We start from the raw sequence: 25,362 nt of genomic DNA, 5'->3' as shown, positions 1-25,362 counted from the left end.
TCTGGTATCTTTCTCTACTCTCAAGTGTCCTGTTATTCCTATAGTTTCTCCATGCCCTTTTACTTTGCTGCTTAGCTAGTCTACATCTCTGAATAAACCATTGGTTTCTCATCTACATATCATTGTTTTCCTTTTGGACTGGGACAAACTTGTTTGCTGCTTCCGTGCACTCCTGCGTGATGAGGTCCATCATGTTTTGAGTCGTATTTCCCCTGAGCTCTGTTTCCCATATTATATCTGTTAGGAATTTTCTTATCTCCTCACAGTTTCCCTTTCGGAATGCCAGCCTTTTTTCAGTACCCCTCCTCGAGTTCAATAACCCTTCCTCAACCAGATACTCAAACGCCAGTACACTGTGGTCGCTCTTTCCTACTGGGGCCTCAAAGTCGATTTCCCTTATGTCACAGTCGTTCAGAGTGAAGACTAGGTCGAGTCTCGCTGGTTCATCGTTTCCTCTCATACTAGTGGGTTCCCTGACATGTTGGCTTAGAAAGTTTCTTGTCGCCACCTCCATTAGTATGGCTCTCCATGTATCCTCTCCTCCATGCGGTTCCTTGTTCTACCAGTATATCCTTCCGTGATTGAAGTCTCTCATGATGAGCAGATGGGATCTATTTCTACAGGCAGCAGAGGCTGTTTTCTGAATTATAGTGTTAACTGCCATGTTGTTGTTGTTGTCATACTCTTGTCTTGGTCTTCTGTCATTTGGTGGAGGGTTATATATCACTGCTACTACTACGTTTGGTCCTCTCAATGTCATGAGTGCCTGTTATGTAGTCTCTGAATCCCTCACTGCCCGGGATGACCATCTCCTTGAAACTCCATTCCTCTCTCATTAATAGGGCCACTCCACCTCCTCCCCGTCCTTCCCCTCTCTTTCCTTATTACAGTGTAGTCCTGGGGAAACACCATATTCGTTTTGATGCCTGAGAGTTTTGTTTCTGTCAGCCCGATTACATCTGGGTTCACTTCTCGACTATGAATGAGTGTAGAGGAGACTAGGAGTGAGTGTGGAGGAGACTATGAATGAATGTAGAGGAGACTAGGAATGCGTGAGGAGACTAGGAGTGAATGTGGAGGGGACCAGGAGTGGGTGTAGAGAAGAGTAGGAGTGAGTTTAGGAGACTAACCACACAATGGAAACACGCAATAATTGTTCCCATACGGAAGCCCAATGACCCTGGTAATTACAGACCTATCAGTCTCGTGTCATGCACTTGCAAGATGCTTGAAAGGATCATCCTAAACCGACTGTTGCACAAAATAGGCAGGTTAGGGGAGTGGGTGAATGGGTTTGTTAAAGGACGGAGCACAGCAAATTGTATAGTTAATTACTTGGCTAATGACACGGCTAGGTACTCTGTATTTGTTGACATCAAAGGAGCCTTTGACAAAGAACAGGGGATTGCGATCCTGGACGAGCTTGTATGCATGAGTGTCAAGGGGAGACTCATGAAATGGGTTGAAGACTACCTCACAGGAAGGAAAGCCAAGGTTTGCTTCAATGGAGCAGTCTCCAGAACAATGAATATGGAACTCGGGACCCCCCAAGGCGGAGTCTTAAGCCCTACACTATTCAATGTACTTATGAACGCCATTGCAAATATTGATTTTCCAGAAGGAACACAACAAGTGGGATATGCAGATGATGTTCTAATACAAGCTCCCACCTTGGGACAAGTTGAACAGTCCATTGAACTCCTTGGAAGGAAATGTATTGAACAAGGTTTCACTCTCTCCACAAACAAGACGAAGGCATACTCTCATCACAAGCGGAGAGCAAATGCAGAACTGCAAATTAATGGTGTAACACTTGAATGTGTTGACCACTATCGGTATCTTGGCGTCACTGTCGGCTCTAACAAGGGGAAGAAAGAGGAGCTCAATCAACTCATAGGAACATGCAAAAGTCGACTCAGGGCACTGAAAGCTATGACCTGGAATGGACATGGAGCCTCTATTGCCGTGCTTAAAATGATGTACACAGCCTATGTGCGCTCCGTCATAGACTATGCCGCACCAGTTCTGTGCACCTACTCCCAAAGCGATATGAAAAGGCTTGAAAACATTCAAAATGAAGCCATGACAATCATTCTTGGAGTTCCAAGAACTGCCAAAACGTCTAATCTACGAGAGGAGTTGTCCCTTCCCAGTGTTAAAAGCAGAATTAAGGAGCTGAATGTTAAGCTTGCAATTAGGATAGCCAGAGATCCCCATTACAATGATATTGTTAAGAAAAAACTGAGCTCTGTGGTACTTTCAGAGGGAAACAGGAGAAGCAAAAAATGGCATCACAGATCAGTATGCTACCTCGAAGAACTTCACCTGCTTGAGCATGCCCGTGAGCTCCTGCCTGTAGAGAGGTTACCTCCCTGGGAGGATGACTCATGCAAGATCATCATCAATGAAATGGCAATGAAAAAATCCAACATGTTACCACAAAAAATGAAGCACAAGTATCTCGAGGAAATTTATAAAGAAGCCGGAGATAAACTAGATCAAATCTACACTGACGGGTCATCTAATTCTGTCAATGGCTGGGCTGGTGCAGCATACACGGTAATCAAGGATAACCCTTTCCAACGCGGAAATGAAGAAAAAGCACGTATTGAGAACTATACCTCTTCAACACAAGCAGAGCTAACTGCCATTGTTATGGCGTTAAGGTTTCTTGAACGGAACACTAATGGTGCAGTGATTTGCACCGATTCAAAAGCAGCACTGCAAAGCCTAAATAAAAATCGGGCATAAAATCTTGCAATAGTCGCTGAAATTAAGAGAGCTGTGAGAGCAATTTACCAATCAGGGAAGAGTTATCAAGTTTCTGTGGATCCCCGCCCATGTTGGAATATGTGGGAATGAACGAGCAGATGTGCTGGCTGCTGAAGGCGCTGAAGGAGACCATATTGAATACTTCATACCCAAGACTCTACGACAAATTAGGTATTGTCAGGCAACATCACCGTGACAAGGTAACTGAGGATAGGAGGATAGAAGCACAAACCAGTGAATCTGTACGATGGTACAACATGGTTGCAGCTGGCAAACCCAATCATTATGACCGAAGAGGAGGAGGACGAGGGAGAGAGTCAGTAACAGCGAGAATCCGTCTTGGATACAAATATCCATGGAGATATGGAATGGAAACAACAGTTGATCAGCAAAGTTGCAGAATCTGTGGTGAGAGTGATGAACTCCGCCTTGACCACTATCTACGTGAATGGAACACCTGAGAGACATCAGAAGTACGTGTAGAATAATAAACCCCACATTGTTTGAGTTAGGAAAACACTATTTGTCAAATATTGATACTGTTCTTAAAAGATTTCCCTATTTTGCACCCGCGAGATAACGTTAGCTTTAAAGGGTTGATAGATGTTAATCTTCTTGTTTGAGGAGCTGTTTACTTGACAGTTAAGCAAGTCCCAGCTGTGTCTGGGTACAAGTGACAGGATGAACAAACCAGCGGGGTTTCTTCCTATTGGGGAGTATTGCACATGCTGCTATGGCGGTGTGTCTACACACAAGATGAGTGGCGCTGCCCAATAAACTCGGCCCTCGGGGCAAAATTTAAAAATTTAAAAACTAGGAGTGAGTGAGGAGGAGACTAGAAGTGAGTGTGGAGGAGACTATGAATGGGTGTAGAGGAGACTAGGAGTGGGTGGGGATGAGACAAGGAGTGTGGAGGAGACTACGAGTGGGTGTGAAAGAGACTAGGAGTGGGTGTGAAAGAGACTAGGAGTGTGTGTGGAAGAGACAAGAAGTGTGTGTACAAGAGACTAGGAGTGGGGGTAGAGGAGAGTAAGAGTGAGTTTAGAGGAGACTAGGAGTGAATGTGGAGGAGACTAGGAGTGTGTGTGGAGGAGACTATGAATGAGAGTACAGGAGGCTAAAAGAGAGTGTAGAGGAGACTAAGAGTGTGTGTGGAGGAGACTAGGAGTGTGTGTGGAGGAGACTAGGAGTGAGTGTGAAGGAGTTAGTGTGGAGGAGACTAAGGAAGTGTGTAGAGGAGACTTGGAGTGGGTGTGGATGAGACAAGGAGTGTGGAGGAGACTAGGTGTGAGTGGAGAGGAGACAAGGAGTGGGAGTGGAAGAGACTAGAAGTGGGTGTGGAGGAGACCAAGAGTGAGTGTAGAGGAGACTAGGAGTGAGTGTGAAGGAGACTAGGAGTGAGTGTAGAGGAGATTAGGAGTGTTTTGGAGGAGTCTAGGAGTGGGTGTGGATGAGACTATGAGTGTGGAGGAGACTAGGTGTGAGTGTAGAGGAGAATAGTAGTGGGTGTGGAGCAGACTAGGAGTGAGTGTGGAAGAGACTAAGAGAGTGTGTACAAGTGATTAGGAGTGGGTAGAGGAGACTAGGAATGAGTGAAGAGAAGATCAGGAGTGATTGTGGAGGTGACTATGAGTGGGTGTTGATGAGACTAGGAGTGTGTGTAGAGGAGAATAGGAGTGGGTAAATAGGAGACAAGGAGTGAGGGTGCAGGAGACTAAGTGTGAGTTCAGAGGAAACTAAGAGTGAGTGTGGAACAGAGGAGACTAGGGGTGAGTGTGGAGAAGACTAGGAGTGGGTGTGTCGGAAAATCCGACACCATTTAATAATCATACAGATAATAGCTGTATTGTATAAACAAGTTACCCATAGAAAACGTAACTTGTAGTGGAATTACCGTCTATAGAAAACGGGATATCATCACCACATACTATTATAATTCACCAGCTATTCTGCTGGGAATTATTCTTAAATACATTAGTCTTTGGACTTTACCATCATAAAACATCTTATATAAATTAACTTAATTATCAATATTAAAGTAGAGTAAATGTGAGCCTTCTATCACTTATTGACATCTGGACAAGTAGGCCAGGCGTCAGTGGGGAAGGAGGGCAGCCATTGTTGTGTCACCTCCGAGACGTGTGGAGCAAATTCGGCTCCTATCTTATCTGGACAATGTCGGCCAGTAACGTCAATAGTATGGAGTGTTAAACAGCCATTGTTTATACTAGACCAGAGGCTCACACGGGAACAAATTCGGCTCCTGTTAATTTACTTGGACGTAGTGTTATGGAAACCAAAGGTGTACCATTTTTCAACACGCTGTCTACATATCAAGTTAAGTGTCTATCCGAAACCCGTTTATCATTCATTTATGGCCATTAATGTCAGGATATAGGGTGACCCGGTTAGATCACGTGGAAGCCTCAAACTAAAGGTAATTAAGCCAGGTCTTCAATGTTCCATGTACTGTATAGTGTTTTCTCTGATATAACTTGTCATATATAGGATTCTGGCTTCACAGTTAGCGCCCTTTTGACAGGTCAAGACGAGGAAGAGTTTGTGCACCAGTTACCTGGGTGATGAAAGCTACCTCAAAGAGGATAATTTGGTGTCTACACCCTAGTTATACCTGGTGGACTAACCTGCTGTACTATAAGATAAGGAACCTCATCAATGTATGTAGCTATTACTGTAGTTTGATTGGCTGCATATATATTAAGTTAATAAACCCCCCTAATGTGTAGAGGATCGATTTGTGAGATTGAGATTATTGCAGAAATACAGTCCACTTATCATTATACAAATTGCTATCGAAGTATATAAATTAACGTAAATATAAATTCATATAAATTAAATAAATATAAATCTCACAGGTCGGTTCCCACAGGGTGTATAAGAGACTAGGAGTGAGTGGAGAGGAGAATAGCAGTTACTGTGGAGAAGAGTAGGAGTGTGTGTGGAGGAGACTATGAATGAAAAAGGAGGAGACTAGAAGTGGGTGTAGATGAGACTATGAGTGGGAGAGGAGGAGACTAAGAGGGAGTGTAGAGGAGACTAGGAGTGAGTGTGAAGGAGTCTACGAATGAGTGTGGAGGAGACTAGGATTGGGTCTAAAGGAGACTAGGAGTGAGTGGAGGGCAGACTAGGAGTGTGTGTGGAGGAGTCTACGAATGAGTGTGGAGGAGACTAGAAGTTGATTTAGATGAGACTAGGAGTGGGAGAGGAGGAGACTAAGAGTGAGAGGGTAGAGGAGACTAGGAGAGAATGTGGAGGGCACTAGGAGTTAGTGTGGAGAAGACTAGGAGTGAGTGCAGAGGAGATTATGAATGAGTGTAGAGGAGACTAGGAATGCGTGTGGAGGAGACTATTAGTGAATGTGGAGGAGACCAGGAGTGGGTGTAGAGGAGATTAGGAGTGAGTTTGGAGGAGACTAAGAGTGAGTGTGGAGGAGACTTGGAGTGTGTGTCGAGGAGACTAGGAGTGTGTGTGGAGGAGATTAGGAATGTATGTGGAGGAGACTAAGAGTGAGTGTAAAGGAGACTAGGAGTGTGTGTGGAGGAGACTAGGAGTGTGTGTGAAGGAGACAAGGAGTGTGTGTGGAGGAGACTAGGAGTGTGTGTGGAGGAGACTAGGAGTGTGTGTGGAGGAGACTAGGAGTGTGTGTGGAGGAGACTAGGAGTGTGTTCAGAGGAGACCAGGAGTGACTGTGGAGGACACTAGCATAAGGGTGTGGAGGAGACTATGAATGAGTGTAGAGGAGACTAGGCGTGAGTGGAGAGGCGACTAGGAGTTAGTGTGGAGAAGACTAGAAGTGTGTGTGGAGGAGACAATGAGTGAATGTAGAGGATACTAGAAGGGAGTGTAGAGGAGACTAGGAGTGGGTGTGGAGTAGACTAGGATTGTGTGTGTGGAAAAGACTTGGAGTGTGTGTACAAGAGACTAGGAGAGGGAATAGAGGAGACTAGGAATGAGTGTGGAAGAGACTAGTAATGGGTGTTAAGGAGGTTATCTTGAGATGATTTCGAGGCTTTTTAAGTGTCCCCGCGGCCCGGTCCTCGACCAGGCCTCCACCCCCAGGAAGCAGCCCGTGACAGCTGACTAACACCCAGGTACCTATTTTGCTGCTAGGTAACAGGGGCATAGGGTGAAAGAAACTCTGCCAATTGTTTCTCGCCGGCGCCCGGGATCGACCCCAGGACCACAGGATCACAAGTCCAGCGTGCTGTCCGCTCGGCCGACCGGCTCTCCTGTGGCAGGAGAGAGGAAGTGAGTGAATAAGAGACTGGGATTAGTTTAGAGGAGACTAGGAGTGATTGTGGAGGAGAAAGGGAGTGTAGAGGAGAACAGGAGTGGTTGTTGAGGAGTGAGTGTGGGGACTTGAAAAGGGTGTGGGTGTGTGGTAGTGTGGTGGGGTGAGTGGTAGTGTGGTGGGATTGTGTAGTATTGTGGTGGAGTTGTGTGGAAGTGTGGTGGGGTGTGTGGTAGTGTGGTGGGGGGAGTGGTAGTGTGGTGGGGGGAGTGGTAGTGTGATGGGTTGTGTTGTATTGTGGTGGAGTTGTGTGGCAGTGTGGTGGGGTTGTGTAGTAGTGTGGTGGGGTGAGTGGTAGAGTGATGGGGTTGTGTTGTATTGTGGTGGAGTTGTGTGGCAGTGTGGTGGGGTTGTGTAGTAGTGTGCTGGGGTGAGTGGTAGAGTGATGGGGTTGTGTTGCATTGTGGTGGAGTTGTGTGGCAGTGTGGTGGGGTTGTGTGTAGGGTGGTGGAGTTGTGTGGTAGTGTGGTGGGGTTGTGTGTAGTGTGGTGGAGTGAGTGGTAGTGTGATGGGGTTGTGTTGTATTGTGGTGGAGTTGTGTGGCAGTGTGGTGGGGTTGTGTAGTAGTGTGGTGGGATATGTAGTAGTGTGGTGGGGTGTGTGGTAGTGTGGTGGGGTTGTGTGGTAGTGTGGTGGGGTTGTGTGGTAGTGTGGTGGGGTTGTGTGGTATTGTGGTGGGATGTGTGGTAGTATGGTGGGATGTGTGGTAGTGTGCTGGGGTTGTGTGGTAGTGTGGTGGGATGTGTGGTAGTGTGGTGGGGTTGTGTGGCAGTGTGGTGGGATATGTACTAGTGTGGTGGGATGTGTGGTAGTGTGGTAGGGTTGTGTGGTAGTGTGGTGGGATATGTAGTAGTGTGGTGGGATGTGTGGTAGTGTGGTGGGGTTGTATGGTAGTGTGGTGGGTGTGTGTGGTAGTGTGGTGGGGTTATGTAGTAGTGTGGTGGGATATGTAGTATTGTGGTGGGGTGTGTGGTAGTGTGGTGGGGTTGTGTGGTAGTGTGGTGGGGGGGTGTGGTAGTGTGATGGGGTGTGTGGTAGTGTGGTGGGGTGTGTTGTAGTGTGGTGGGGGTGAGGTAGTGTGGTGAGGTAGTGTGGTGGGGGGATGTGGTAGTGCGGTGGGGTGTTTGGTAGTGTGGTGGGTGTGTGGTAGCGAGGTGGGGTGTGTGGTTGTGTGGTGGGGAGTGGTACTGTGGTCGGGTAGTGTGGTAGTGTGGTGGGGAGTATGGTAGTGTGGTGGGGTGTGTGGTAGTGTGGTGGGGTGTGTGGTAGTGTGGTGCGTGTGTGGTAGTGTAGTGGGTGTTTGGGAGCGAGGTGGGGTGTGAGGTAGTGTGGTGGTGTTTGTGGTAGTGTGGTTGGGTGTGTAGTAGTGTGGTAGTCTGGTAGGGTGTGTAGTATTCTGGTGGGGTTTTGTAGTATGGGTTTGGGGTCTGTGGTAGTGTGGTGGGGTGTGTGGCAGTGTAGTGAGGTTGTGTGGTAGTGTGGTGGGATGTGTGGTAGTGTGGTGGGGGTGTGGCAGTGTGGTGGGTTGTGTGGTAGTGTGGTGGGATGTGTGGTAGTGTAGTGGGTGTGTGGGAGCGAGTTGGGGTGTGTACTCACCTATTTGTACTCACCTATTTGTGCTTGCGAGGGTTGAGCTTTGGCTCTTTGGTCCCGCCTCTCAACTGTCAATCAAATAGTGTACAGATTCCTGAGCCTAATGGGCTCTATCATATCTACATTTAAAACTGTGTATGGAGTCAGCCTCCACCACATCACTGCCTAATGCATTCCATCCGTTAACTACTCTGACACTGAAAAAGTACCTTCTAACGTCTCTGTGGCTCATGTGGGTACTCAGTTTCCACCTGTGTCCCCTTGTTCGCGTCCCACCAGTGTTGAATAGTTCATCCTTGTTTACCCGGTCGATTCCTCTGAGGATTTTGTAGGTTGTGATCATGTCTCCCCTTACTCCTCTGTCTTCCAATGTCGTAGGGTGCATTTCCCGCAGCCTTTCCTCGTAACTCATGCCTCTTAGTTCTGGGACTAGTCTAGTAGCATACCTTTGGACTTTTTCCAGCTTCGTCTTGTGCTTGATAAGGTATGGGCTCCATGCTGGGGCCGCATACTCCAGGATTGTTCTTACAAATGTGGTGTACAAGATTCTGAATGACTCCTTACACAGGTTCCTGAACGCTGTTCTGATGTTAGCCTGCCTCGCATATGCCGCAGACGATATTCTCTTTATGTGGGCTTCAGGAGACAGGTTTGGTGTGATATGAACTCCTAGATCTTTCTCTCTGTTCGTTTCATTAAGCACTTTACCTCCTATTCTGTATCCTGTATCTGGCCTCCTATTTCCACTGCCTAGTTTCATTACTTTGCATTTACTCGGGTTGAACTTCAACAGCCATTTGTTGGACCATTCACTCAGTCTGTCTAGGTCATCTTGTAGCCTCCTACTATCGTCCTCAGTTTCAATCCTCCTCATAATTTTTGTATCATCGGCAAACATTGAGAGAAACGATTCTATACCCTCTGGGAGATCATTTACATATATCAGAAACAGTATAGGTCCAAGGACTGACCCATGCGGGACTCCACTCGTAACGCCTCGCCAATCTGAGACCTCACCCCTCACACTGACTCGTTGTCTCCTGTTGCTTAGGTACTCCTGTATCCAATGGAGTACCTTCCCTTTCACTCCAGCCTGCATCTCCAGCTTTTTCACTAGCCTCTTGTGTGGCACTGTATCAAAGGCTTTCTGACAATCCAAAAATATGCAGTCTGCCCACCCTTCTCTTTCTTGCCTTATTTTTGTTGCCTGGTCGTAGGATTCAAGTAACCCTGTGAGGCAGGACCTGCCATCCCCGAATCCATGTTGATGCTGTGTTACAAAGCTCTTTCGCTCCAGGTGCTCCACTAGCTTTCTTTGCACAATCTTCTCCATGAGCTTGCATGGTATGCAGGTTAGGGACACTGGCCTGTAATTCAGTGCCTCCTGTCTATTCCTTTTTTTGTATATCGGGACTACGTTAGCTGCTTTCCAAATTTCTGGCAGTTCCCCTGTTGCCAGTGATTTGTTATATACTATGGAGAGTGGGAGGCACAGTTCTTCTGCTCCTTCCTTTAGTATCCAAGGGGAGATTCCAAATGGGCCTATAGCCTTTGTCACATCCAACTCTAGTAAACAGGTATCTGTTAGGAATTTTCTTATCTCCTCATAGTTTCCCTTTCGGTATGCTAACCTTTTGGTTTCGGTATCCCTCCTCGAGTTTAATAACCCTTCTTCAATCAGGTACTCAAACACCAATACACTGTGGTCGCTCATTCTTACTGAGGCCTCAAAACCGATTTCTCTTATGTCAGAGTCGTTCAGGGTGAAGACCAGGTCGAGTCTCGCTGGTTCGTCATTTCCTCTCATCCTTGTGGGTTCTCTGACATGCTGGGTTAAGAAGTTTCTAGTCACCACCTCCAGTAGTTTGGCTCTCCACGTATCCTCGCCTCCATGCGGTTCCTTGTTCTCCCAATCAATCCTTCCGTGATTGAAGTCCCCATGATGAGCAGGTGAGATCTATTTCTACAGGCAGCAGAGACTGCCCTCTCAATTATAGTGTTAACTGTCATGTTGTTGTTTTTGTACTCTTGACTGGGTCTTCTGTTATTTGGTGGAGGGTTATATATTACTGCTACTACTATCCTAGGTCCTCCTATTGTCATGGTGCCTGCTATGTAGTCTCTGAAACCCTCACAGCCCGGGATATCCATCTCCTTAAAATTCCATTCCTTTCTCATGAGTAGGGCCACTCCGCCTCCTCCCCTACCTTCCCTCTCTTTCCTTATTACTGTGTACTCCTGGGGAAACACGGCATTCGTTATGATTCCAGAGAGTTTTGTTTCAGTGAGTCCGATTACATCTGGGTTCACTTCTTGTGCTCTTTCCCTTAGTTCACTTGCCTTGCTTGTGATCCCATCTATGTTCGAGTTCATTGCCCTGAAACTGACTCTCTTCTGCTTCTCCTCTGGGGGGAGCTGTGGGGCCTGGGGTGATCGGGAGCTGGGAGGATCAGGTACGGGGAGACTGGTGGAAGAGGAAGAGCTTGGGGGGAGGGGGAGGGTAGGGGGATTCGGTGAGAGGGGGAGGGTTGGGGGGAGGTGAGAGGGGGAGGGTTGAAGGGGGTGAAAGAGGGAGGGTTGAGGGGGTGAGAGGAGGAGGTTTGGGGGGATGGGGGAGAAGGGGGGCTTTGGGGGGCAGTAAAGGGGGGAGGGCTTGGGGGGCATGGGGGGAAAGGGAAGGCTGATGTGGGTGAGGAAGAGGGGAGGGTTTTGGGGTGTGGTGGAGAGGGGAAGGCTTAGGTGGGGTGGGGGAGAGTGGGGGGCTTAGGGGGGGGGGCGGGGGAGAACGGAGGGCTTGTGGGTGGGAGCAACGGGAGGGCATGTGGGAGAAGGGAGGGCTTGGGGGATGGGGGAGAAGGGTGGTCCTGGGGGGAGGGGGGAGTGGGAGAAGAGGAGTGAGTGGGAGGAGAGGGGTGGGTGGGGGGAGGGTGCCTTACGTGGGTACTTAGTGGGGGGCTGACATGGGTTGAGGCAGGTAGGTTGTCTGTTGGGTAGAATGTGGGGGTGGAACCGCACTCCTTGTGGCTAGTGCACTGTTTGAGGAGGGTTCCCCATTCACCTCTGAGATTGCAGGGATCGGGGTTGTGGCTCCCTGATTCCTTTCTCTCTCCCTGCGCTCCTTCCTCGTGTCTGCTGCCTGCTTTCTCTCTTCCCTTGTCATATCCCTCTGCAGGAATACTCTTTTGAACTTCTCTACATTTGCTAGACAGCACTTCCTTTTTATCAGTTCCTCTTTAGTGTTTTCGCTCATGAATACCACCTTTATCATTCGGTCTCTGTCTTTGTTGTACTTTCCAAGCCTGAAAACCTTCTCAACATTTTGTTCAGCTCCCTCCATCCTTACCTCTTTAAGGATCTTTTAACCATGTTTTTGTCCTTGTCTATCCGCTCCTTTGGTCTGGTCCCTGTTTGCTCTTTAATGCCTGCTACTACTACTGCTCTTTTTCTCTCTATCAGCCGGCTAGTACATCTAGCTGCTTCCTGAGAGGAGGCCACTTCCATGGCAACTTCCTTAACTGCAGACCTAGCTTCAGGGCTCGTTTTAAGTATTTCAGCAAATGAGAGCTGAGGTGTGGAGGTCCCCTCCACAGTAGCATTCCTGTCTCCCTGAGGCACGGTTTGTGTCTGGTATTGTGGAGAAGTCTCCTTCAGGCATCTTATCTCCTCCTTTGCTGCCCTTAGTTCATCCTGCAGGTTGGCAACTGTCTCCCTCATTACCCTCAGTCCTTCACTGAATTCATCCCACATTTGCTGGAATACTCCCTTCATCCAGGCTTCCTGATCCACCCCATCCTCTGAATTTGTTCCAGCCGCGATTATCATCTTGGGTTTGTCCCCCCGAGTTCGAGCTTCCATGTCTTCCCTATGAGAGAGAGAGAGAGAGCGAGAGAGAGAGAGAGAGAGAGAGAGAGAGAGAGAGAGAGAGAGAGAGAGAGAGAGAGAGAGAGAGAGAGAGAGAGAGAGAGAGAGAGAGAGAGAGAGACAGAGAGAGGGGGGGGGGTGAGAGATAGGTGTGTGAGTGTGTACTGAAGGGGGGGGGGAGGTGGGAGAGAGGGAGGGGATGGCGAGGGTGTGTGGGGGGATTAGAGTGGGACTGTTATATGTGGACCATACGGTTGGGAGGCAGTGTGTGTACTGTTGTTGCTTTGGTGGGAGGGAGTGGGGGTGAGAGAAGGGGGGATGGGAGTTGTCTCGGTTTAGAGCGGAGTGTTTTTCACACTTGGGTGTCAGAAAACTAGTTCCCACATGAGCCGCACATTTCCCTTGATATTCGTTTCCGTTTGTTAACTTATATCCAAGACTAACTATTAAAAGGCAATAACACTGTACACCGATTGACTGACTGGCTTTGTGAGAGGCCTTACCTTACCACCAATTCAAAACATCCCGCAGCACAAACAGGTGTGTAAGTACTGTTGACAGTGGTGTGTATGCCTGCTGTCTCCATCCACGCCACTGCCAGGCGTAGGTCCCTCCAACTTGTCGCTATATATCACCAGTATTCTGCTCCTTATTCCTCTTTGCACTGATATAGTTCAATGCCATACGTTTAGAATCACTTCTTCACTATCCTATTCACTATTTGTTATGATCCTCACTATCACATCTAGTTGTGTACACTCTGACTATGCAGTGGCCCACGTGCTTGTCCTGGCACAGATGTTGTACCCCTGATCTTGTCTAATATGCACTATCGGACACTATCCATAAGTTTTCTAGATTCAAATTGGTGTGTTGCACTTTGTATTATCACTGAACACCGAATTTCCCGTGTATCCCTCTGATGTCCCGAGATATAAAGCCTTATTGACGAGCGCGGCGCAACGTGACCACCTCCCTTGACCCGCGAGGAATGTGTGGTAGATTGGTGGGGTGTGTGGTAGTGTGGGGGATGTGTGGTACTGTGGAAGGGTGGGGGATAGTGTAGTGGATGTGTGGTAGTGTGGTGGGGTGTGTGGTAGTTTGGTGGGGTGTGTGGTTGTGTTCTGGAGTGTGTGGTAGTGTTGAGGGGTGTGTAGTAGTGTGGTGGATTATATGGTTTTGTAATGGGATGTATGGCAGTGTGGGTCGGGGGTGTGGTAGTGTGGTGCGGTGTGTGGTAGTGTGGCGGGGTGTGTGGTAGTGTGGTATGGTGTTTGGTAGTGTGGTGGGGTGTGTGGTAGTGTTGTGGGGTGTGTGTAGTAGAGTGGTGGGGAGTGTGGTAGTGTGGTGGGGTTGTGTAGTATTGTGGTGGGGAGTGTGGTAGTGTACTGGGGTGTGTGGTAGTGTATTGGGGGGGTACTCCCCTGTTTGTACTAACCTATTTGTGCTTGCGGGGGACTTGGTAGTGTGGTGGTTTGTGTGGTAGTATGGTTGGGTGTGTGGCAGTGTGGTGGGGGTGTGCAGTAGTGTGGTAATGTGTGTGGTAGTCTGGTGGGGTGTGTAGTATTGTGGTGGGGTTATGTAGTATGGGTTTGGGGTGTTTGGTAGTGTGGTGGAGTGTGTGGTAGTGTGGTGAGGTGTGTGGAAGTGTGGTGGGGGTGTGTAGTAGTGTGGTAATGTGTGCGGTAGTCTGGTGTGGTGTGTAGTAGTGTGGTGGGGCTATGTAGTATGGGTTTAGGGTGTGAGTAGTGTGGTGGGGAGTGTGATAGTGTGATGGGATGTGTGGTAGTGTGGTGGGGGAGTGGTAGTGTGGTGAGGTGTGTACTCACCTAGTTGTGTTTGCGGGGGTTGAGCTCTGGCTCTTTGGTCCCGCCTCTCAACCGTCAATCAACAGGTGTACAGATTCCTGAGCCTATCAGGCTCTGTCATATCTACACTTGAAACTGAGTATGGAGTCAGCCTCCACCACATCACCCCCTAATGCATTCCATTTGTCAACCACTTTGACACTAAAAAAGTTCTTTCTAATATCTCTGTGGCTCATTTGGGCACTCAGTTTCCACCTGTGTCCCCTTGTGCGTGTTCAACTTGTGTTAAATAGACTGTCTTTATCTAGCCTATCAATTCTCTTCAGAATCTTGAATGTGGTGATCATGTCCCCCCTAACCCTTCTGATTTCCAGCGAAGTGAGGTTTAATTCCCGTAGTCTCTCATCGTAGCTCATACCTCTCAGCTAGGGTACTAGTCTGGTAGCAAACCTTTGAACCTTTTCCAGTTTAGTCTTATCCTTGACTAGATATGGACTCCATGTTGGGGCTGCATACTCCAGGATTGGCCTGACATATGTGGTATACAAAGTTCTGAATGATTCTTTACACAAGTTTCTGAATGCCGTTCGTATGTTGGCCAGCCTGGCATATGCCGCTGATTTTATCCGCTTTATATATGCTGCAGGAGACAGGTCTGGCGTGATATCAACCCCCAAGTCTTTTTCCTTCTCTGACTCCTGAAGAATTTCCTCTCCCAGATGATACCTTGTATCTGGCCTCCAGCTCTCTACACCTATCTTCATTACATAACATTTGGTTGGGTTAAACTCTAACAACCATTTGTTCGACCATTCCTTGAGCTTGTCTAGGTCTTCTTGAAGCCTCAAACAGTCCTCTTCTGTTTTAATCCTTCTCATAATTTTAGCATCGTCCGCAAACATTGAGAGAAATGAACCTATACCCTCCGGGAGATCATTTACATATATCAGAAACAAGATAGGACCGAGTACAGAGCCCTGTGGGACTCCAATGGTGACTTAACGCCAATCGGAGGTCTCACCCTTAACCGTAACTCTCTGCTTCCTATTGCTTAGGTACTCCCTTATCCACTGCAGCACCTTACCAGCTACATCTGCCTGTAGTACAGTGCCCGTGTGGTAGTGTGGTGATGTGTGTAGTAGTGTGGTTGAGTGGTAGTGTGATGATGTGTGTAGTAGTGTGGTTGAGTGGTAGTGTGGTGGGGAATTGTGGTAGTGTGGTGGGATGTGTTGTTGTGTGGTGGTGTGTGTGGTAGTGTTGTTGGGTGTGTGGTAGTGTGGTGGGGTGTATGGTAGTGTGGTAGTGTTGTGGGGTGTGTGTTAGTGTCGTGGGATGTGTGTAGTAGTGGGGTGGGGTGTGCGGTAGTGTGGTGGGGGTGTGTGGTAGTGTGGTGGGGTTTGAGTTAGTGTGGTGGGATTGTGTAGTATTGGTTTGGGGTGTGTGGTAGTGTGGTGTGGTGTGTGATAGTGTGGTGGGTGTGCGTGGTAGTGCGGTGGGGTGTGTGAGTGTGGTGGGGTGTGTGGTAGTGTGGTGGGGTGTATGGTAGTGTGGTGGGGTTGCGTGGTAGTGTGGTGCGGTGTGTGGTAGTGTGGTGGGGTGTGTGGTAGTGTAGTGGGCGTGTGTTAGTGTAGTGGGATGTGTGTATTAGTGTAGGGGGTGTGTGGTAGTGTGGTGGGGTGTGTGGTAGTGTGGTGGGGTGTGTGGTTGTGTGGTGCTGTGTATGGGAGTGTGGTGTGGGTGTTTGGTAGTGAAGTGGGGTGTGTGGCAGTGTAGTGTGGTGTGTGGTAGTGTGGTAGGGTGTGTGGTAGTGCGTTGGGGTGCGTGGTAGTGCGGTGGGGTGTGTGGTAGTGTGGTGGGGTGTGTGGTAGTGTCGTGGGGTGTATGGAAGTGTGGTGGGGTTGTGTGGTATTGAAGTGGTGTGTGTGGTAGTGTAGTGGGGTGTGTGGTAGTGTTGTGGGGTGAGTGGTAGTGTGGTGGGGTGTGTGGTAGTGTGGTGGGATGTGTGGAAGTGTGGAGGGGTGTGTGGCAGTGTGGTGGGGTGTGTGGAAGTGTGGTGGGGTGTGTGGTAGTGTGGTGGGGTGTGTGGTAGTGTGTTGGGGTATGTGGTAGTGTGGTGAGGTGTGTGGTAGTGTGGTCGGGTATGTGGTAGTGTGTTGGGGGTGTGTGGTAGTGTTGTGGGGTGTGTGGTAGTGTGGTGGGGTGTGTGGTAGTGTGATGGGGTGTGTGGTAGTGTGCTGGGGTGTGTGGTAGTATTTTGGGGTGTGTGTTGTTGTACATTGGGGTGTGGTAGTGTTGTGGGGTGTTTGGTAGTGTGGTGGGTGTGTGGTAGCGAGGTGGTGTGTGTGGTTGTGTGGTGGGGTCTGGTACTGTGGTCGCGAAGAGTGGTAGTGTGGTGAGGGGTATGGTTGTGTGGTGGTGTGTGTGTGGGAGTGTGGTGGGGTGTGTGGTAGTATGGTGGGGTGTGTGGTAGTATGGTGGGGTGTGTAGTAGTGAGGTGGGGTGTGTGGTAGTGTGGTGGGTGTGTGGTTATGTGGTGGGGTGTGTCGTTGTGTGGTGCTGTGTATGGGAGTGTGGTGGGGGTGTTTGGTAGTGAAGTTGGGTGTGTGGCAGTGTAGTGTGGTGTGTGGTAGTGTGGTAGGGTGTGTGGTAGTGCGTTGGGGTGCGTGGTAGTGCGGTGGGGTGTGTGGTAGTGTGGTGGGGTGTGTGGTAGTGTCGTGGGGTGTATGGTAGTGTGGTGGGGTTGTGTGGTAGTGAAGTGGTGTGTGTGGTAGTGTAGTGGGGTGTGTGGTAGTGTGGTGGGGTGTGTGGTAGTGTGGTGGGGTGTGTGGTAGTGTGGTGGGGTGTGTGGAAGTGTGGAGGGGTGTGTGGCAGTGTGGTGGGGTGTGTGGAAGTGTGGTCGGGTGTGTGGTAGTGTGGTGGGGTGTGTGGTAGTGTGTTGGGGTGTGTGGTAGTGTGGTGGGGTGTGTGGTAGTGTGGTCGGGTGTGTGGTAGTGTGTTGGGGGTGTGTGGTAGTGTTGTGGGGTGTGTGGTAGTGTGGTGGGGTGTGTGGTAGTGTGGTGGGGTGTGTGGTAGTGTTCTGGGGTGTGTGGTAGTATTGTGGGGTGTGTGGCTGTACATTGGGGTGTGGTAGTGTGGTGGGGTGTTTGGTAGTGTGGTGGGTGTGTGGTAGCGAGGTGGTGTGTGTGGTTGTGTGGTGGGGTCTGGTACTGTGGTCGCGAAGAGTGGTAGTGTGGTGAGGGGTATGGTTGTGTGGTGGTGTGTGTGTGGGAGCGTGGTGGGGTGTGTGGTAGTATGGTGGGGTGTGTGGTAGTATGGTGGGGTGTGTGGTAGTGTGGTGGGGTGTGTGGTAGTGTGGTGGGTGTGTGGTTGTGTGATGCGGTGTGTGGTAGTGTGGTGGGGTGTATGGTAGTGTTCTGGGGTGTGTGGTAGTGTAATGGGGTGTGTGGTAGTGTGATGTGGTGTGTGTTAGTGTGGTGGGGTGTGTGGTAGTGTGGTGGGGTGTGTGGTAGTGTGGTGGGAGTGTGGTAGTGTGTTGGGTTGTGTGGTAGTGTGGTGAGGTGTGTGGTAGTGGGGTGGGGTTCTGCGGTAGTGTGGTTTGCGTGTGTGGTAGTGTAGTGGGGTGTATGGTAGTGTAGTGAGGTGTGTGGTAGTGTGGTGGGGATGTGTGGTAGTGTATTGGGGTGTGTAGTAGTGTGGTGGGGTGTGTGTGGTAGTGTAATGGGGTATGTGTGGTAGTGTATTGGGGTGTATAGTAGTGTGGTGGGGTGTGTGTGGTAGTGTAATGGGGTGTGTGTGGTAGTGTAATGGGGTGTGTGTTAGTGTAATGGGGTGTGTGTTAGTGAAATGGGGTGTGTGGTAGTGTAGTGGGGTGTGTGGTAGTGTTGTGGGGTGTGTGGTAGTGTTGTGGGGTGTATGGTAGTAAAGTTGGGTGTGTGGTAGTGTGTTGGGGGTGTGTGGTAGTGCGGTGGGGTGTGTGCTAGTGTGGTGGGGTGGGCGGTAGTATGGTGGGGTCTATGGTAGTGTAGTGGGGTGTGTGCTAGTGTGGTGGGGTATGTAGTAGTGTGGGGGGTGTGTGGTAATGTGGTGGGGTGTGTGGTAGAGTGGTGGGGTGTGTGTAAGTATGGTGGGGTGTGTGGTAGTGTGGTGGGGTGTGTGGTAGTGTGGGAGTTGTATGGTACTGTGGCGGGGTGTGTAGTAGTGTGGTGGATTTTATTGTAGTGTTGTGGAGAGTGTTGTAGTGTGGTGCGGTGCGGGGTATTGTGGTGAGGTGTGTGGTAGTGTGGTGTGTGTGTGGTAGTGTAGTCGGTGTGTGGTAGCGAGGTGGGGTGTGTGGTAGAGTGGTGGGGTGTATGGTAGTGTAGTGGGGTGTGTGGTAGTGTGGTGTGTGTGTGGTAGTGTAGTGGGTGTGTGTTAGCGAGGTGGGGTGTGGTAGTGTGATGGGGGTGTGTGGTAGTGTAGTGGGGTGTGTGGTAATGTGGTGGGGTGTGTGGTAGTGTTGTGGGTTGTGTGGTAGTGTGACGGGGAGTGTTGTAGTGTGGGGTATGTGTGGTACTGTGGAGGGGTGTGGCGTAGTATGATGGGGTGTATGGTAGTGTTGTGGGGTGTATGGTAGTGTGGTGGGGTGTGTGGTAGTGTGGTGGGGTGTGTGGTAGTGTGGTGTGTGTGTGGTAGTGTAGTGGGTGTGTGGTAGCGAGGTGGGGTGTGTGGTAGTGTGGTGGGGTGTGTGGTAGTGTTGTGGGGTGTGTGGTAGTTTGGTGGGGTGTGTGGTAGTGTGCTGGGGTGTGTGTGGTAGTGTGCTGGGGTGTGTGGTAGTGTTCTGAAGAGTGTGGTAGTGTTGTGGGGTGTGTGGTAGTGTTGTGGATTGTATGATGGTGTGGTGGGGTGTGTGGTAGTGTGGTGGGGTGTGTAGTAATGTGATTGTGTGTGTTGTAGTGTGGTGGGGAATTGTAGTAGTGTGGTGGGATGAGTGGTAGTGTGGTGTGTGTGTGGTATTGTGGTGGGGTGTATGGTAGTGTGATAGGGTTGTGTAGTAGTGTGGTGGGGTGTGTGGTAGTGTGTTGGGGTGTGTGGTAGTGTTATGGGGTGTGTGGTAGTGTGGTGGGGTGTATGGTAGTGTGGAGGGGTTGTGTGGTTGTGTGGTTGTGTGGTGGGGTGTGTGTTAGTGTGGTGGGACATGTTTTAGTGTTGTGGGGTGTGTGTTAGTGTGGTGGGGTGTGTGGTAGTGTGGAGGGGTGTGTGGTAGTGTGGTGGGGTGTATGGTAGTGAAGTTGGGTGTGTGGTATTGTGGTTGGGGGTGTGTGGTAGTGCGGTGGGGTTTGTGCTAGTGTAGTGGGGTGTGTGCTAGTGTGGTGGGGTGTGTAGTAGTGTGGAGGGGTGTGTGGTAATGTGGTGGGGTGTGTGGTAGTGTGGTGGGGTGGTGGGGTATGGTACTGTGGTGAGGTAGTGTGGTAGTGTGGTGGGAGATTGGTAGTGGTGTGGGGTGTGTGGTAGTCTGGTGCGTGTGTGTTAGTGTAGTAGCGAGGTGGGGTGTGTGGTAGTGTGGTGGGGTGTGTGATAATGTGGTGGGATGTGTGGTAGTGTGGTGTGTGGTAGTGTGGTAGGGTGTGTGGTATTTTGGTGGGGTGTGTGGTAGTGTTGTGGGGTGTGTGGTAGTGTGGTGGGGTGTGTGGTAGTGTGGGGGTTGTACGGTACTGTGGAGGGGTGTGTGGTAGTGTGCTGGAGTGTGTGGTAGTGTGGTGGGGTGTGTCATAGTGAAGTGGGGTGGGTAGTAGTGTGGTGGGGTGTGTGGTAGTGAAGTGGGGTGTGTGGTATTGTGGTGGGGTGTGTGGTAGTGTGATGGGAGTGTAGTGGGGTGTGTGGTAGTGTGGTAGTGTGGTGGGGTTGTGTGATTGCTAGGTGGGGGTGTGTGTTAGTGTGTATGGTAGTGTGGTGGGGTGGGTGGTAGTGTGGTGGGGTGTGTGGTAGTGAAGTGGGGTGTGTGGAAGTGTGGTGGCGGTGTGTGGTAGTATGGTGGGGTGTGTGGTTGCGTGGTGGGGTGTGTGGTAGTATGGTGGGGTGTATGGTAGTGTTGTGGGGTGTATGGTAGTGTTGTGGGGTGTGTGCTATTGTGGTGGGGTGTGTGGTAGTGTGGTGGGGTTGTGTGATTGCCAGGTGGGTGTGTGGTAGTGTGATGGGGTTTGTAATAGTGTGGTGGGGTTTGTGGTAGTGTGGTGGGGTGTGTTGTAGTGTGGTGGGGTGTGTGGTAGTGTTGTGAGGTGTGTGGTAGTGAGGTGCGGTAGTGTGTTGGGGGGTGACGTAGTGTGGTGGAGTGTTTGGTAGTGTGGTGGGGTGTGTGGTAGTGTGGTGTGTGGTAGTGTGGTAGTGTGGTGTGTGTGTGGTAGAGTAGTGGGTGTGTGGTAGCGAGGTGGGGTGTGTGGTAGTGTGATGGGGTTGTGTGGTGGGGTGTGTGGAAATGTGGAGGGGTGTGTGGTAGTGTTTTGGGTTGTGTGGTAGTGTGGCCGGGTGTGTTGTAGTGTGGGGTATGTGTGGTACTGTGGAGGGGTGTGTCGTAGTATGGTTGGATGTATGGTAGAGTTGTTGGGTGTTTGGCAGTGTGGTGGGGTGTGTGGTAGTGTGGTGTGTGTATGTGGTAGTGTAGTGGGTGTGTGGTAGCGAGGTGGGTTGTGTGGTAGTGTGGTGGGGTTTGAGTTAGTGTCGTGGGATTGTGTAGTGTGTGGTAGTGTGGTGAGGGTGCGTGGTAGTGCGATGGGGGGTGTGGTAGTGTGGTGGGGTGTGTGGTAGTGTAGTGGGGTGTATGGTAGTGTGGTGGGGGATGTGTGGTAGTGTTGTGGGTGTGTGTTAGTGTAGTGGGATGTGTGTAGAAGTGTGGTGGGGTATGTGGTAGTGTGGTGGGGGTGTGTGGTAGTGTTGTGGGGTGTGTGTTAGTGTTGTGAGATGTGTGTATTAGTCTGGCGGGGAGTGTGTTTACTAGTTGTGTTTTTACGGGGGTTGAGCTTGGCTCTTTCGGCCCGCCTCTCAACTGTCAATCAACTGTTTACTAACTTTTTTTTTTCCTACACCACACACACACACCCCTGGAAGCAGCCCGTGACAGCTGACTAACTCCCAGGTACCTATTTACTGCTAGGTAACAGGGGCACTTAGGGTGAAAGAAACTTTGCCCATTTGTTTCTGCCTCGTGCGGGAATCGAACCCGCGCCACAGAATTACGAGTCCTGCGCGCTATCCACCAGGCTACGAGGCCCCTGATAGTGTGGTAGTGTAGTGGAGTGTGTGGTAGTGTGGTGGGTTTGTGGTTTTGTGGTGGGGTGTGTGGGAGTGTGGTGGGGGTGTGTGGTAGTTTGGTGGGGTGTGTGGTAGTGTGCTGGGGTGTGTGTGGTAGTGTGGTGGGGTGTGTGGTAGTGTTCTGAAATGTTTGGTAGTGTTGTGGGGTGTGTGGTAGTGTTGTGGATTGTATGATAGTGTGGTGGGGTGTGTGGTAGTGTGGTGGGGTGTGTAGTAGTGTGATTGTGTGTGTTGTAGTGTGGTGGGGAATTGTAGTATTGTGGTGGGATGAGTGGTAGTGTGGTGTGTGTGTGGTATTGTGGTGGGGTGTATGGTAGTGTGATAGGGTTGTGTAGTAGTGTGTTGGGGTGTGTGGTAGTGTGGTGGGGTGTGTGGTAGTGTTATGGGGTGTGTGGTAGTGTGGTGGGGGGTATGGTAGTGTGGAGGGGTTGTGTGGTTGTGTGGTGGGTGTTAGTGTTGTAACACTGTAAAGTGTTTGGTTTAGTTTATTTAAAATATATATAGTACATGAGTCACAGACAGGGATTTGGAAAGGCGCCAGGTTGTCGGCCTGAGATCTCACACCTCAAAGCGTTAATGACCCCAAGTGACCTGAGGTCAGATCATGCGAATTTCACCTTACTTCTACTAATCTTATAATTGGAGCCTGGTAGCTTTCAAACTTGCCGACGTTTAAGGAGTGGCTTGGTAGAAAGCCGGAGGCTATCTACTTGTGGGCGGAGTTAGCTACTAGGTTCCCCAATAAATACTCGGAGAACTATCGATTCGAGAGCATTAAGAGAAGAACAGCAGACGAGCCAGCAGAACAGGAGGACAACAGCCGAGACAGGCTGTCGGTCGGACGGGGGTGAAGCTGCCTGACAGCTGCAGACTCTCCCCCCCCCCTCTATCCACCTATAGGCAGAGACACTTGGTGAGTTGAGCAGTAAAGTGACTTGGTCGTGTTTTACAAGTGTTGTGTGATGATCAGGGGCAGTCAGTTGTAGTGTTCTCAGATTCTTGGAGGATGACTCACTTTACATATATATATCTTGAACATTGCTTAAATTTTTGATACTTAGTATGTGAAATATAATTGAATTTATTATTTAAATGGCCTTTAACTGTGTCCCCTATGTTTGGAGTTGATACATGGTAATAACATCTTTTGAGAATATTGTGATACAGACAAGTTCCATTCCTTGTCTGGTATATAATGGTCTTGAATGGATGGTGGCAGCATTTCGTCTTCTACTATCTACTCTTCTACTTCTGCTATCTACTTTTCTACTTCTACCTATCTACACCTCTCCCTCCACCCCTCTCTAAACTCTCACTTTCAACTAATGACCCTCCTCGCTCCTCCCACCTCTCTGCCTCTCACCCCAAACCCTCACTAATTACTTCACTATTCATTTCTTTCCTTTCGTTTTCTCTTATACGTTTGGGGCAGTGATTCTGTATTCTAGAGTTCTCTCTAGAGTTTCGGGTAACTGATCAAGTGACGGCGCCTTGTAATCTTAGCACCTAGGTAGTCAAATACCTAGGTTACAAGGTGTTGAACGAGAGAGGTTGCCTTAGGAACTCTGGAGGGTGCTCTAGAATAGTTAGCTAACTGAGGACGGGATAACGGACTAGAGAGAGCTGTTTCCCCCGGCCTCGTTAGTTAACTGGGGGGTGGAATAATGGACAAGATAGAGCTATTTCCCCCACCCCCCGTTACAGTGTGGTGGGCTGTGGTAGTGTTGTGGTGTGTGTGTTAGTGTGGTGGGATGTGTGTAGTAGTGTGGTGGGGTGTGTGGTAGTGTGGTGGGGTTTGAGTTAGTGTGGAGGGATTATGTAGTATTGGTTTGGTGTGTGTGGTGTAGTGTGTGGTAGTGGGGGTGCATGGTAGTGCGGTGGGGTGTGTGGTAGTGTGGTGGGGTGTGTGGTAGTGTGGTGGGGTTTATGTTAGTGTGGTGGGATTGTGTAGTATTGGTTTGGTGTGTGTGGTGTAGTGTGTGGTAGTGGGGGTGCATGGTAGTGCGGTGGGGTGTGTGGTAGTGTGGTGGGGTGTGTGGTAGTGAAGTGGGGTTTGAGTTAGTGTGGTGGGATTGTGTAGTATTGGTTTGGGGTGTGTGGTAGTGTGGGGTAGTGTGGTGAGGGTGCGTGGTAGTGCGATGGGGGGGTGTGGTAGTGTGGTGGAGTGTATGGTAGTGTGGTGGGGGATGTGTGGTAGTGTTGTGGGTGTGTGTTAGTGTAGTGGGATGTGTGTAGAAGTGTGGTGGGGTATGTGGTAGTGTGGTGGGGGTGTGTGGTAGTGTTGTGGGGTGTGTGTTAGTGTTGTGAGATGTGTGTATTAGTCTGGCGGGGAGTGTGTTTACTAGTTGTGTTTTTACGGGGGTTGAGCTTGGCTCTTTCGGCCCGCCTCTCAACTGTCAATCAACTGTTTACTTTGCCCATTTGTTTCTGCCCCGTGCGGGAATCGAACCCGCGCCACAGATTTACGAGTCCTGAGCGCTATCCACCAGGCTACGAGGCCCCTGATAGTGTGGTAGTGTAGTGGAGTGTGTGGTAGTTTGGTGGGGTGTTTGGTAGTGTGGTGGGGGTGTGTGGTAGTTTGGTGGGGTGTGTGCTAGTGTGGTGGGGTGTGTGGTAGTTTGGTGGGGTGTGTGGTAGTGTGGTGGGGGTGTGTGATAGTTTGGTGGGGTGTGTGCTAGTGTGGTGGGGTGTGTGGTTGTATGGAGGGGTGTGTGGTAGTGTGGTGGTGTTTTGTGATATCCAGGTGGGGTGTGTGGTAGTGTTTTGGGGTGTGTGGTAGTGTGGTGGGGTGTGTGGTAGTGTGGTCGGGTGTGTGGTAGCATTGTGGGGTGTGTGGTAGTGTGGTGGGGAGTGTGGTAGCATTGTGGCGTGTGTGGTAAGGGGGTGTGGTAGTGTGATGGGGTGTTTGGTAGTGTCGTGGGTGTGTGGTAGCAAGGTGGGGTGTGTGGTTGTGTGGTGGTGTGTAGTTCTGTGGTCGCGATGAGTGGTTGTGTGGAGGGGTGTGTGGTAGTGTGGTGGGGTTGTGTGATACCCAGGTGGGGTGTGTGGTTGAGTGGTGGGGTGTGTGGTAGTGTGGTGTGTGTGTAGTAGTGTAGTGGGTGTGTGGTAGCGTGGTGGGGTGTCTGGTAGTATGGTGAGGTGTGTGGTAGTGTGGTGGGGTGTGTGGTAATGTGATGGGTTGTGTGGTAGTATGGTGGGGTGTGTGGTAGTGTGGGGGGTGTGGTATTGTGGTGGGGAGTGTGATATTGTGGTGGGGGTGTGCTAGTGTGATGGGATGTGTGTAGTAGTGTGGTGGGGAGTGTGGTAGTGTGGTGGGGTTGTGTGGTATTGTTTTGGGGTGTGTGGTAGTGTGGTGGGATATGTAGTTGTGTGGTGGGGTTGTGTATTAGTGTGGTGGGGGTGTGGTTGTGTGGCGGGTTGTGTGAGAGTGTGGTGGGGTGTGTGGTAGTGTGGTGTGTGAGGTTGTTTGTTCGGTTGTGTGGTAGTGTTTTGGGGTGTGTGGTAGTGTGGTGGGGTTGTGTGTAGTGTGGTGGGGGGTGTGGTAGTGGGGTGGGGTGTGTGGAAGTGTAGTGGGGTGTGTGGGAGTGTGGTGGGGTGTGTGGTAGTGTGGTGGGGTGTGTGGTAGTGTGGTGGGGTGTGTGCTAGTGTGGTTGGGTGTGTAGTAGTATGGTGGGGTTTGTGGTAGTGTGGTGTGGTGTGTGGTTGTGTGGTGGGGTGTGTGTTAGTGTTCTG

The sequence above is a fragment of the Procambarus clarkii genome, chromosome 83 (assembly GCF_040958095.1).
Source record: "Procambarus clarkii isolate CNS0578487 chromosome 83, FALCON_Pclarkii_2.0, whole genome shotgun sequence".
Classification (NCBI taxonomy): Eukaryota; Metazoa; Arthropoda; class Malacostraca; order Decapoda; family Cambaridae; genus Procambarus; species Procambarus clarkii.
The sequence above is the reverse complement of the archived record's forward strand: the minus strand, read 5'-3'. Positions refer to the sequence as shown.